Source organism: Nanorana parkeri, unplaced genomic scaffold (genome assembly GCF_000935625.1).
Source record: "Nanorana parkeri isolate BGI_ZX_2015 unplaced genomic scaffold, ASM93562v1 scaffold845, whole genome shotgun sequence".
Taxonomy (NCBI): Eukaryota; Metazoa; Chordata; class Amphibia; order Anura; family Dicroglossidae; genus Nanorana; species Nanorana parkeri.
Genome location: NW_017307113.1, coordinates 471,695 through 484,076, shown reverse-complemented (window position 1 = coordinate 484,076; position 12,382 = coordinate 471,695). Strand labels below are relative to the sequence as shown.

Below are 12,382 nucleotides of genomic sequence, written 5' to 3'. Positions count from 1 at the left end.
GACTCAAAATGCATCCTAATGTATCCCTATGCTATTTCTGGCCTCTGTTCGCACCGCGCAATCCATTCCAGACCAGACCAGAAAAATAGTGCATGTCTCATTCAGACATGGTTAACAGAGGAAGAATAATGATTTCAAGCACCACCCTCCTTTTAAAGCTTCCCGTCTGTTATTCTAACTCAATCAGCATGACAGAGTGGTATCCAGCCTTGTTTTTTGGGGGATTAAATTCATTTTCAATGGCAAAGAGGGCAATTCATTGCAATTGATCTGATCACTCTTCATAACATTCTGGAATATATGCAAATTGCCGTCATACAAACTGAAGCAGCAGATTTTGTGAAAATGAATATTTGTGTCATTCTCAGAACTTTTGGCCAGGACTGTATGTGATGTAAGGTTCACTTCACCAGACTGCTCCCTATTTTTACTTTGACTGAAATTTTCCTTTAACTCGGTGGATATTTTTACGTATTCCCCATGCTATTTTTTCTTTCTTGGCTTCGGTGACTTGCGAGCAGCGATTACAGGTTTTCTACAAACTTTGGTGTGTGCGGCAGGCAGGATAATTCAGGGTTTAAGTTGCAGAGGTCCGGTTGACCAGTCACTCAGTGACACAGGAAATTGGACTGACGTGAAATCAAAGTGTGCGGGTGATTAGTGCCGCCGCGGCATGACAAATAGCAGCCGAAGAACGGCTCTGTGGTGGCGTCCGGTGGTCCCCGCCTACTCGCGAGGAAAAGCTGTAATCAGAGGGGGTGAGCGCGGGCTTACAACTCGGAAAAACACATCGGCAACAATAAAACAGCAATTTGTGCCTCTCACAGCCTGTTATTACAAGAATCAACTTCTGAGACTTGATCCCGCGAGGGTTACATATGAAAACACAGGCGCGGGACTCCAGCAACAAAACATTATTGAGTTGCTGGCTGAGGGTTCGGGGGAACCTAAATATAAGTTGTAGTTAGGTGAAGGAGCCACTAATTGCACAGATTTCCCTCTCTGGGCTAAAGTTAGCCCATTTTACTTATACATTGAATTGACATGGCGGTCAAACTAAGTGCAGCGTATCGGTCCAATGTTAGCTGCCATATTAGGCTAATGAAGGCTTAAAGCTGAACTCCAGGCAAACAACTAAACACACAAATTAAATGCATATATGAGAGCTGTTTTACCTGCCAAAGGATTTGTATTTCTGTCCATCCAATCGTAAAATTTGCACATAACTGCCCTACAGCACAGCACTGTCTGGCAAGACAAGGTACCTGATCTTTCTCTGCTACAGTTTCACTTACAGGTCCCCTCCCCACCCCCTCCCTGTGACTGGACAGTGAAAAGAGAAGCAACATCCTGATGAGCTCATCTCTTTCCTCCTATCCGCGTGCTCCTTGTATTATATCACACATCCCTCCCCCAGTCAGAGTTCTGCTGTACAGTTCATGCAAGAGGCCAAAAGCAAGTCAAATTCAGGTATTGGATGTTTGCATTTTAAAACCTAAATTTAATTATGTTTTAATGATTACAGAGGTTCATTTATTATGTGTTTAATGTCTGCCTGCAGACCAACATTACAATGCACCAGATGGTAACTGCCTGGATGTCATGCTGGCTTCTTTGCATGAAAACAGGTAAGTATTAGATAAGGACTTCTGTGACCTGCATACTTGCTCCGAGGTAATGCTGTACAAAAAGGTAGACTTGACAGATTGAATGATCAAAGGACCACATCCCAGTTACATCCAGGGGACAGCAACTCATGTACCAAAATGGGATGTTTTAGACGCTGAATCATCATGCCTTTATATGACATATATCATAAAATTTACTTTGTATTGATCACAACCCAACGATTATAAAACAAATAAGAAAACAATACATTGTAGGTCAGAGCTACATAAGTATTAAGCTGCAGAAGGAGTATGACTCCCACCTCGTTAAGAGAATGCGCTCAATAAGCCTACTTATCAGAAGGTTTGTCCCTATGACCATTATCAATCATGAGTTGATTCTGCTCATTCGTCTTTTGAGGCTGAAAAATCGGGATATTTTGCATCTCCGTGCACACTCCCCTTAACATTCTATTGAATCCGTTTGAAGATGTTATGCACTTCTATGATACAAATCGTATACCCCAATGTTTGAATATGTGAAGTTAGGTATGATCTAATGGAGTGTTTGGAGTGTTATTCAAATGTATGGCAACGCAACACACCTTGCACACAAGGGCACGTAGTCGGTGCAATTGCATGGTACAGTGCATTAACTGCACAGGACTGTTCGATTAATGCACTGTACTAGTGTGAACGGGCCTTGAAAAACACTGACAGACACACACAACCACAGGAACAATCTCACGCACACATACACACTCCATTTTTTTTAAAGATTTTAAGATCCTCCCTACCTTATGAGAACTGGAATGGATCCTCAGCTTGGGGTCCAGTGTGGGCTGCTGTGCTGTGACAAAGCTCCATCCATATGTGCATTGCTTGTACAGCTCCCTTGCGCGCCCTGTAGAGGTGCTGGCAGCCAGAATGTGACGTCAATCCGGTCCAGGCACCTCTACAGGACATGTGAGGGAGCTGTAAGCAATGCATGTATGGATGGAGCACACTTGCAGCCATAGCTCCAGCCCACCTCACCTCAAGCCGACATTCGCTGCCAGACAGCATATTCGAAATGGCTGCTCAGCGCGAGAACTGACAGTGGGAAGTTGAGAAGCCTCTGACCTGGAAAAGTGGAAGGCATGTAGTGAGCCGCTGAACACGGGGTCACGACCCACCAGTTGAGAACCAAGGATCTAATTAACCCACTAGATGGTTTGAGTTCTCCTGAGATGTAAAGTTTGCAGTATGAAACCTATCTATGGACTATGGCTACCTGAGGAACCAGAGTTAGATGCTGTTCTTTGAGGTTCATGGGCTCCCTCAATATATCCCTGCTTGTTTCTTTCCCGTGTTGCGGTTTAGGTTTTTCTTTGGTTGACTGCGTGACTGACTGTGGCATTATAATCGTATATACCTCCTTTGTGTCCTAAGGAAGCAGATTGGTAGTCTGCGAAACGCGTTGAGAACGTTACATTCATCTCACTATTGGAATCTGTGTTGTTGAAATGGAGACATCTGCAGATGTTTATGAATAGGGTGATAGGAATACATCGTGAGGGTCACACACGCGGAGAACATGTATTGAAGAAATCCAAATTGGTCTAATGCTCATGTAGCTTTGACCTACAATGTATTTTTATCTCATACATTTTTTAACAGTTAGCTTGTGGTCAATGCAGAGTATTTTATCAAATACGTCCTATGTGATGATGTGATTTATATACCCCAATGTGTGTTGATTTAGCATTTAAAGGTCCCATTGGGGTATATAAATTGTTGTCCCTTGCACCAGGTCAGTGATTGACTGATGTCAGTGCTTTGGCATCACAGCCAGGCAACTAATATTTTCAGAAGGAGACTCTAAAGCTGGCCATACACCTATAGATTATCTGCAGATTGTCTATGGTCAGATGGAAAAAGTGCAACAGATTCCTCCATCTACGCTAAACTGTGTGGATGGAGGAATCTCCCACTGGGCCAAGCTCCAGTATCGTGCTAGTCGGCCCCACTGGCTCTCAAAACACCTGAACAATGCCTGCATCCAATCAAATTGTTCAGGTATTTTGGGAGCAGGCGGGGCCGACTAGCAAGATACTGAAGCATGGCCCAGTGGGAGATTCCTCCATCCACACAGTTTAGCGTAGATGGAGGAATCTGTTGCACTTTTTCCATCTAACCATAGAAAATCTGCAGAGAGTATATAGGTGTATGGCCAGCGTAACAATGGAGGTTTCTCTGGTTATCTCATGACAGGTTTAAAGTGTCAGTCTGATTTGATGTTGGATAGGGCACCTGGGTAAGGATCGGTCTCTTTAGGATTATCCTAGAGGGCCATAACCAGCATTTCCAATTCACAAAAACACAATCACACAGATATCACCCAGCTGATCCTTTCCTCTTGTCTGTAAGCATAGGGAAGGAAGATGGTACCCACATGCATCAGTTATGTCCATCACTGTAGGTGACTGTCAGATGCCAAATGACATTATAGTTAATACAGGAGCAGAGCAGAAACAGATACATAGCTGAGTTCCTATTAGACAATGGCACACAGAATTATCATTAGAAATCTGGAATATAAAACAACACATTTTGCCAGTTCTTCTGGTTGAAAAGCCTGTAAGACAACCAACCCCCATCTTCAATAGGCAGTACAATAGCAGATACTCCCATCATGCTCTCTGGCCCTACGGTACCTCTGTCTACTCTGTCTATACTGGACTCCAGTCAGCCTGCCTGGGTCCCTTGTGTTTCTTTCCTGCCCCTCTCACATTGTCTTACCCCCTCCCCCAGCATCATTACCCCACTACAATAGCTGGCAGTCTTGACGTCACGGGCGGAATGTATTATCTATATTTGTCAATGTGACACAATCCTGAAATATCGAGGATATAATGAGACACAGAGGGGGCAGTCACAGCAACAGCCATCCTATTTATTCTGCAGTTTACTTCTTAACCGTTTCTCTGCCAGCACAATACCCTGTTTCCCCGAAAATAAGACCTACCCCGAAAATAAGACCTAGTACTATTTTCAGGAATTGCTAAAATATAAGACCCACCCTGAAAATAAGACCTAGGCCAGTGGTTGCATAAGGGGGAACCTGAAGAGAGGCCGGAGAGAATCAGCGTTGCCAACGAAGCTGGCGCTAAAGGAAGCGAGGCGACAGCGGAGGGAGCAGAGCCGCATAAGCCGATGCCTCCACTATAGAGCCGGCTCCTGTCACAGACGGAGTGATACCGAATACACTCCGCATGTGAGTAATCGATAGTGAAAGTGCGCTTCGCTCATTCTGGCCAGCGATTGGTTAGCAAATTGCTCTTGGAATGGTACGGCACCCCTGATTGCCCTGATCACCATATTTTTGTATATGAATACATGTAGAGTTTTCTACATGAATAAGTGTGGATCGTTGTACATTAAAAAAAAATAAGGCCTACCCCAAAAATAAGACCTAATGCGCTTTTTTGAGCCCAAAAAAATACAAGACAGTGTCTTATTTTTGGGGAAACACGGTAGCAATTCTGCAGGGACTGGCCACGGCTAACACCTCGGGCATGCAGATCACCCCATGGGGCCAGGGAATGGAGGGCAGGGAGCAGACCCTAATACACAGCCACAAGACTATTAAGCTGTCTGTGGTTCGAACATGAGGAAACTGGGGAACTACAAATCCCAACATGTTCTGTTGGCATCTGTCAAGGAGCTAGATGTTCCAGCAAGTCTTTTCAGGGACTTTACACAACAAGTCCCAGCATAGCCTACAGGTGACTACTATTGGTCCTACTATACTTTGTTGTGGAGCTACAAGTCCTGACATGTCTTGAAGTTCCTATAGAACTAAGGGTCTAATACTGTTCAGTCACACATTGTTATAACTGTTTGATACAGCGTTCAATGTATTTTTTCTTTTATCCGATCCATTATAAGTCTGGAACTTGAGCTGTCATTTGGATTTTTTGAGTGATCACAGCAAAACAAAAGCAATCTGCCAGGTTGAAAGATTCTGATCCTTTTTAATGCAAATGCTGCTTTAAATTGAAAGATCATATATATATATGCTGGTTCTTGTAGTGCAGAAGTTGTAGTGCCCCTAGTTGCAAATCATCAACCCTGAGCACAATACCTATTATCAGTTTGCCAATAGAAGCAGTACTTATGTGTAAGAATTGTATTGATACAAAAGCACATATTGGGAATTACATCCAGTGTACAGAACAAAAGTAATGTTATTGATCAGAGTCCGTACATACAGAATAAGAACAGATACTGAGAATTACACCCATCATACAGGACAAGAGAGTGTTACTGTGCAGAGTCCATACAAAGAGCATAAGAGCAGATACTGAGAATTACACCCATCATACAGGACAAGTGAGTGTTACTGTGCAGAGTCCATACAAAGAGCATAAGAACAGATACTGAGAATTATACCCATCATACAGGACAAGAGAGTGTTACTGTGCAGAGTCCATACAAAGAGCACAAGAACAGATACTGATAATTATACATATCATACAGGACAAAAGAGTGTTACTGTGCAGAGTCCATACAAAGAGCATAAGAACAGATACTGAGAATTATACCCATCATACAGGACAAGAGAGTGTTACTGTGCAGAGTCCATAAAAAGAGCATAAGAACAGATACTTAGAATTACACCCATCATACAGGACAAGAGAGTGTTACTGTGCAAAGCCCATACATACAGCATAAGAAGAGTAAGAAGAGATACTGAGAATTACACCCAACATACAGAACAAGAGAAATGGTATTGAGCAGAATCCATACATACAGAATAAGAACAGATACTGAGAATTACACCCAGCATACAGAACTAGAGCTGTGCTATTGAGCAGAGTCCATGCATAGAGCATAAAAACAGATACTGAGAATTACACACAACAAACAGAACAAGAGAACAGAGTGTGTTTGCCAAGCAGAACAGGTATCACTTAGAAGTGAGAAAAATAAATCATAAGTTGAATATGCAGATTCTGATGAACCTGATGAACATTTTTAATCAAACGTCAGAGAAATGTCATGGAGATGAATTCCTCGTGACTTTGAATGATTACTTCTTATGGAAATGATGCACCTGCTCTACTGATTGCGACCCCTTACGTGACGGTGTACCACACAGTATACATCTGTATTTATCACGGAAGAGATAACCTCTCATACGTTCAGCCATAGCTCCTGAAGAAGGGGCCAGCCACTACCCCTATGTCCCATCTCTGGAGTCTGTCATATAGTGGAGGAAAGTTAGAGCAAAACAGACTATGTTCAACAGGTGAAGTGAACTTTACCAAGGATTCGGGTGCACATCTTGGAACACTGTAATTGTAACAGGAAAACAGAATAACACACAGCATGACAATGCAAACAGAATGCAGGCAATCAACATTATGAGCATTAATACATGGTATGCCCTCTAAGCTCTATGCCTGCTTTTTTTCTCGATAGGTGCAGAAAAAACCCCTATGTACCTTTATTACTAGACGAGCTGGTAGAATAATAAAAAGCAAACCTATTGAAATGTCTCAGCATTCTGCATTTATTTCCTAATATAGAGAATGCCCCAAAGAGGCCAGGACACCCAAGCCTCCAAGCTGAACACAAAACTCTGGCGAGAAGATGTCAGCACTTGATTCTATAAGACAAATAAGAGGCAGCCAGGAGACTTTGCCCTCCAGACTTTACCTAGAAATGAAAAATCATGTTTAGGTGAGCTACATCTTTAAGTGAAAAAAACTGAAAAGCAAAAATGTAAACAATAACACACTAGGATAAATGAAAGCCAGGGTGTGTAGGGTTTGGGGTATTTCCTTGGATGAAGACTAAGGTTGCCCATTCCATACTAACAGCATGAATGGGGAAATCCCCCCGGGCCAGGCTATTGTATTCTGACAGCAGAGGGTGTGCCGCTGCCAGAATACCTGATCAATCACTGCAGCTGGCCTTCTGTAGTCCCTGTTCAGTCGAGATCTTTTTGACTGACTCCTTTGACAAAAGTCAATTTAAGAATCAATGTTTTTTCCACTGGGTGAGGTGGGGGCATGGTTTGGGGGTAAGTCCCAAGGGGGCCACATAACGGTCTAATTTTGCCCAAGTCCGCAGGGCTCTGACCAGTGGCCACGGTTAACTTAAGAACATTAGAAAGTCTATATAGCCAGCTATCCCACAGAACATATGTTCCATCCAAGTCATGAAGCAAAGTCATAGAAATCAGTGAAGTAACTGGTTGGTCACTTTAAGGCTGTCAGCCGCATGTACACAGGTCCTTAGGTGGTCATGTGATTTGGTGAATACCATGGCATTATCACTATCACATCTTCCTGTCCTCTAAACCCATCACCTTTTTTTCCAGCTTGCAGCAACCATACTCAGGTTATAATTTTGCCCAGTGGTTGGCAGGGTCTTGTAGTGCCTCAGCTCCAGAGTGGTTTGTCTAACTGCTATAGATAAAAATAAATGTGTCTCCTCCTATGGGATTTGCAAGCCTGGCTGCGCTGGGCTGTAAGACAGAGAAAAGATTTTTATTTTTGGAATGTAATATTTTGTGTGCTGGTACGAGCGAACGCTGAGGGATTCACACTCGTCTCGCACTCTGGCGGCATCACATATATAAAGCCCGCTGCCTTCATCTTCGCTCTGCATCTCCTACACTCTGCTTTTAACACCCCCACCTTTCTTTATATATAACAAATTTTAAAGAAGGCCTATTATCCAAACAATCAAAAGATATAATATTCAGCGCATGTGGATGACACATTAAAAATCTTAGGGTGGCCACAGAAGGGCAGTGACTGAGGGATGGGCAGACATCTATTAAAGCTCCCCCATATACTGCTATGATTCTCTCTGTCTATGGTAACAATGGCAAACAATCGCTTCTCATCTCTAAGGGCATGTTCCAACAAACAGAAACGAGTACTTCTGCTGGTAATTACACACCTATTCTGGAACTGATGACACTTGTTACTGCCCCTTAGAAGATCAGAAATAACCCAATTATTGCAATCACTGCTCAATGGTAAACCTTGATAGTGTAGTTGTACAGATCTGAACTTAGGACAGCACATTCTCCTGGTTCCACAATACTGTTCCTATGGAACACAATCTCACTTCAACGTTGCTGTAAAACAATAACACTACTGTACTTTTTAGCCACATTTCTAATCAGTCACCCTGGATGCTCAGAATTCTATTTTCTCTAAATGCAGCTAAACTGAAAGCACCTAAATGCAGTTAAATGCTCAGTTTGAATGGTACGATTAGAAATCTTTAAATGCGTTTATATTCAGAGGGCTAGGACTGTGAGGTTAGGGTTATTAGTTAGAGGGGTAGGACTGTGGGGTTAGGGTTATTAGTTAGATTGGTAGGACTGTGGGGTTTGAGGAGTAGGGCTGTAGGGTTAGGATTATTAATTAGAGGGGTAGGACTGTGGGGTTAGGGTTATTAGTTAGAGGGGTAGGACTGTGGGTTAGGGTTATTAATTAGAGGGGTAGGGCTGTAGGGTTAGGGTTGTAAAGTTTGGGTTAGGGGGTTAGGGCTGGGCCAAGTTTAGCATATGCAGCTTTATCCAAGCCACTAGGCAGACTTCTGTAGAAGAAGAAGTGGTGTAATTTTCCCATTTTATGTGCAATAAACTTAAAGGGAGCACACACAGTTAATACCTGTAGGAAAGGGCTGTTTGGGAAGTTTGAACAAGCTGGAAAATCTTTGGGAAGGAAAAACTAAGAATGATGCTGCAAACATGTTTTATTGCCAATGGGCGAGACCTGGCTGTTAATGGCCAGACTCAACCTACAAACATTGTGCTGAAGAGGTATACTGATCCTGTCTGCAACCATTGTTGTGCTGCAGATCCTACAATCAACTACAAGTAGAAATGCGAGATTACCTATTTTTGGATAAACTGCACTTGGGAGTCGCAGGATTGTGGCACAGAAATGCTTTTGTTGCTGCTGCAGACCCAAACCGTTCAGAGCTTTGAGTTTTTAGGTCATGGAGGCAGTGGCAGCGGATCAGTCATTTTAAAGGCTCTGTCATCTTGCACATTTTTTTGCAACCTGCAGCAAGCCTGGAGGAGAAGACACCAGAATCCCCCCTCCCACCCACTCATTATCTATATCAGCTGCCCCCACATACTGTAATGTCACTCCAGCTCACATTTAACTCCTTGTCTCCCAGGAGTCCCCACAACAAAGGCCAATGTTCTTAACTAAAGAGAAGGGGCTATGGCGGATCGATAAGCAGTGTGGCAGTATTTCCCAGACAGAAGCCCCTTGCTCTGACAGCACAAAACGTTTGTAATGTTAAAGACAGGCAGTCGCATCTAGAGGGAAATAATGTGAATAGGTACTGGAGATCACCATAGAAACCGGGCCAAGGCTCGGCGCTTCTGCTCAGCTAATCAAAATATAACTGGGAACTGAACAGGCCCTATCTTTAACCATCGCTGTGCTGGAGACAGACACGCCTAACCTACCCGGGAGACTTTTAATCGTGCTGTAGTTTGGGATTACCCTCCTGCTGGCAATCCCCTCATCGGCAACAAATTGGTTTAATTGTGCTAAAAATAAGAGGTTTGTAAAGAAAAGGGTTAATGTCAAAGCTACTAAGTTCTCTTGGGTGGTTTAAGTTTACCCTTAACCATCATCATGCTGGACAGATGAATACAGGCCCCTTAACTATCACTTTGTGGGAAATATTCAAGCCTAGCCCTAACGGTACTGGAAAGATATTTGGGCCCTAGATGGAACCATCACTATGCTAGTAAGATGAAAAAGGCCACCCCTTAACATCACTGTGCTGGAGAGATATACAGACCCTGCCCTTAACATTACTGTGCTAGAGAGATATACAGGCTCTGTCCGTAAATATCACTGTGATGGGGAGATATATGGATCCTGTCTGTAGCCATCACTGTACTGGAGAGATATACTGTACAAGCCCTGCCCTTACCATTACTGTGCTGGAGAGATATACAAGCCCTGCCCTTACCATTACTGTGCTGGAGAGATATACAGGCCCTCCCTGTAAAAATATCACTTTGCTGGGGAGATATACGGGCCTTGCTCTTAACCATCACAGTGCTCAGGAGCTATAAAAGATCCATCCCTAACTAACACAGTGCTGGAAATATACATGCCCTGCTCTTAACTATTGCTGAGACGTGAGATATATGGGCACTTCCCTTAACCATTGCTGTGCTGTGCCCCTAACTAAATATACAGGGCTTTGTCCTTCACCAGCTGTGCTGGAGACATAGAGGTTTTTCCCTTACACATCAATGAGAAAGAGCGATATAACAGGTCACTTAACCATTCTTGTGCTGGAAATATACTGGCTCTGCTCTTGAATATTGCCATGCTGCAGAAATACAGGTTCTGTCCTCAACTATTGCTGTACTGCAGAGGCATACAGGTCCTGCCCTCAACTATTGCTGTACTGCAGAGGCATACAGGTCCTGCCCTCAACTATTGCTGTACTGCAGAGGCATACAGTTCCTGCCCCATTGATGTGCTGAATATACTGTATACAGCCCCTGTCCTAAACTATCATTGTGCTAAAAAGATAAATTAGCCCTGTCCCTGTACACGTCCTGCCCTATACAAGTCCTGCCCTTTACCATCTCTGAGAGGGGAAGAGGTCCTGTTCTTGAAGGGATCCTGTACTAAAAATATACATAGTTGCTTAGATTTTATGCTGATCCAAAAGAACCGAGGCTTTCTGAGACACTGGCCCAGAACAAGTCAGAGGATCAGGAGTTCTGAGTTTACTTTGTGCATGCTTGTTCCAGTTATGTGACTTTAAAATATCCTATGACAGCCAAGGTTATGGAATGTTCAAGAGATGTTCAATAATGGAAGCCATTGTATTCCTCTTAGTATAGAATTATTTACAATAATCTGGGAACAAAGCTAACCTGTATTAATAATTATCCTGGAATTCATCTTGCACAGTTGGCTATCCACTTGCTAAATGGCTATTGTTGCTTCCTGAATTCACACCTTCAATAGTGCTTGTGTATGTTCCCTGATTCCAAGAGCTGCTTTCGCCCTGCGCTTAATGCAACTACGGAGCATGAGAAGGAAGTTGCACTGCACAGAATCATGTGATATGAGCGAGCAGTCACAAAGGCCTGTGAGGTACCAGAGCATTTTATACAGTTCCATTCATGCATTCACTGCTTTTACTTGTTGTCTATAGTTACCCCATAAGACTCAGCCAATGTGCTGCTTACACGCTCAAGACCCTGCTGGTCATTGTAGATAGCTGACCTGGCGTACAGTAAGCTTGTACCATCACAAAAAAATACGGATTTCGCTACATGTGCTGCGGACTACTCCCGTAAAGGTCTCTGGCCCAATATCAACATTCTGAGCCGGTGGCGAGATATTTCCAAATTCAAAATGATCCCCTTTTCATTTCCGCCAGCTATTCATTCCCAGCAAAGCCCTCGACTCGCCTGCCACAATCACAGAATTACATTTTCCATCCTGCTAGATAAAAATTGTTGCGGAACAGCTGAGGGAGACAAGGGATAGAAAGCAGAGGAAATGAGAAGAGAGGAGAGCGGCAAAAGAGACGAAGGCAGTGTGCAAATTAACAACGTCGCTGGATGGACAGATATAACAAAGTTTACTCTTTCACTGCTGACAGACAAGTGCTCTGGGATCTCGCTGAACTATTCCCAGTACCCCCAGCTTTTTCAGAAGAGGCGGAACTTAGCCAAAGCGGGCACAATTATGCCAAATAAGAGCAGA

At 43.4% G+C, this 12,382-nt stretch overlaps 1 protein-coding gene across 1 annotated transcript in view; it reads right to left on the bottom strand.

Annotated features, from left to right (window-relative positions):
* The window catches only part of CACNA1B (calcium voltage-gated channel subunit alpha1 B), a 221,697-nt gene that overhangs the window by 152,878 nt on the left and 56,437 nt on the right, over positions 1-12,382 (bottom strand). The window lies entirely within an intron of this gene.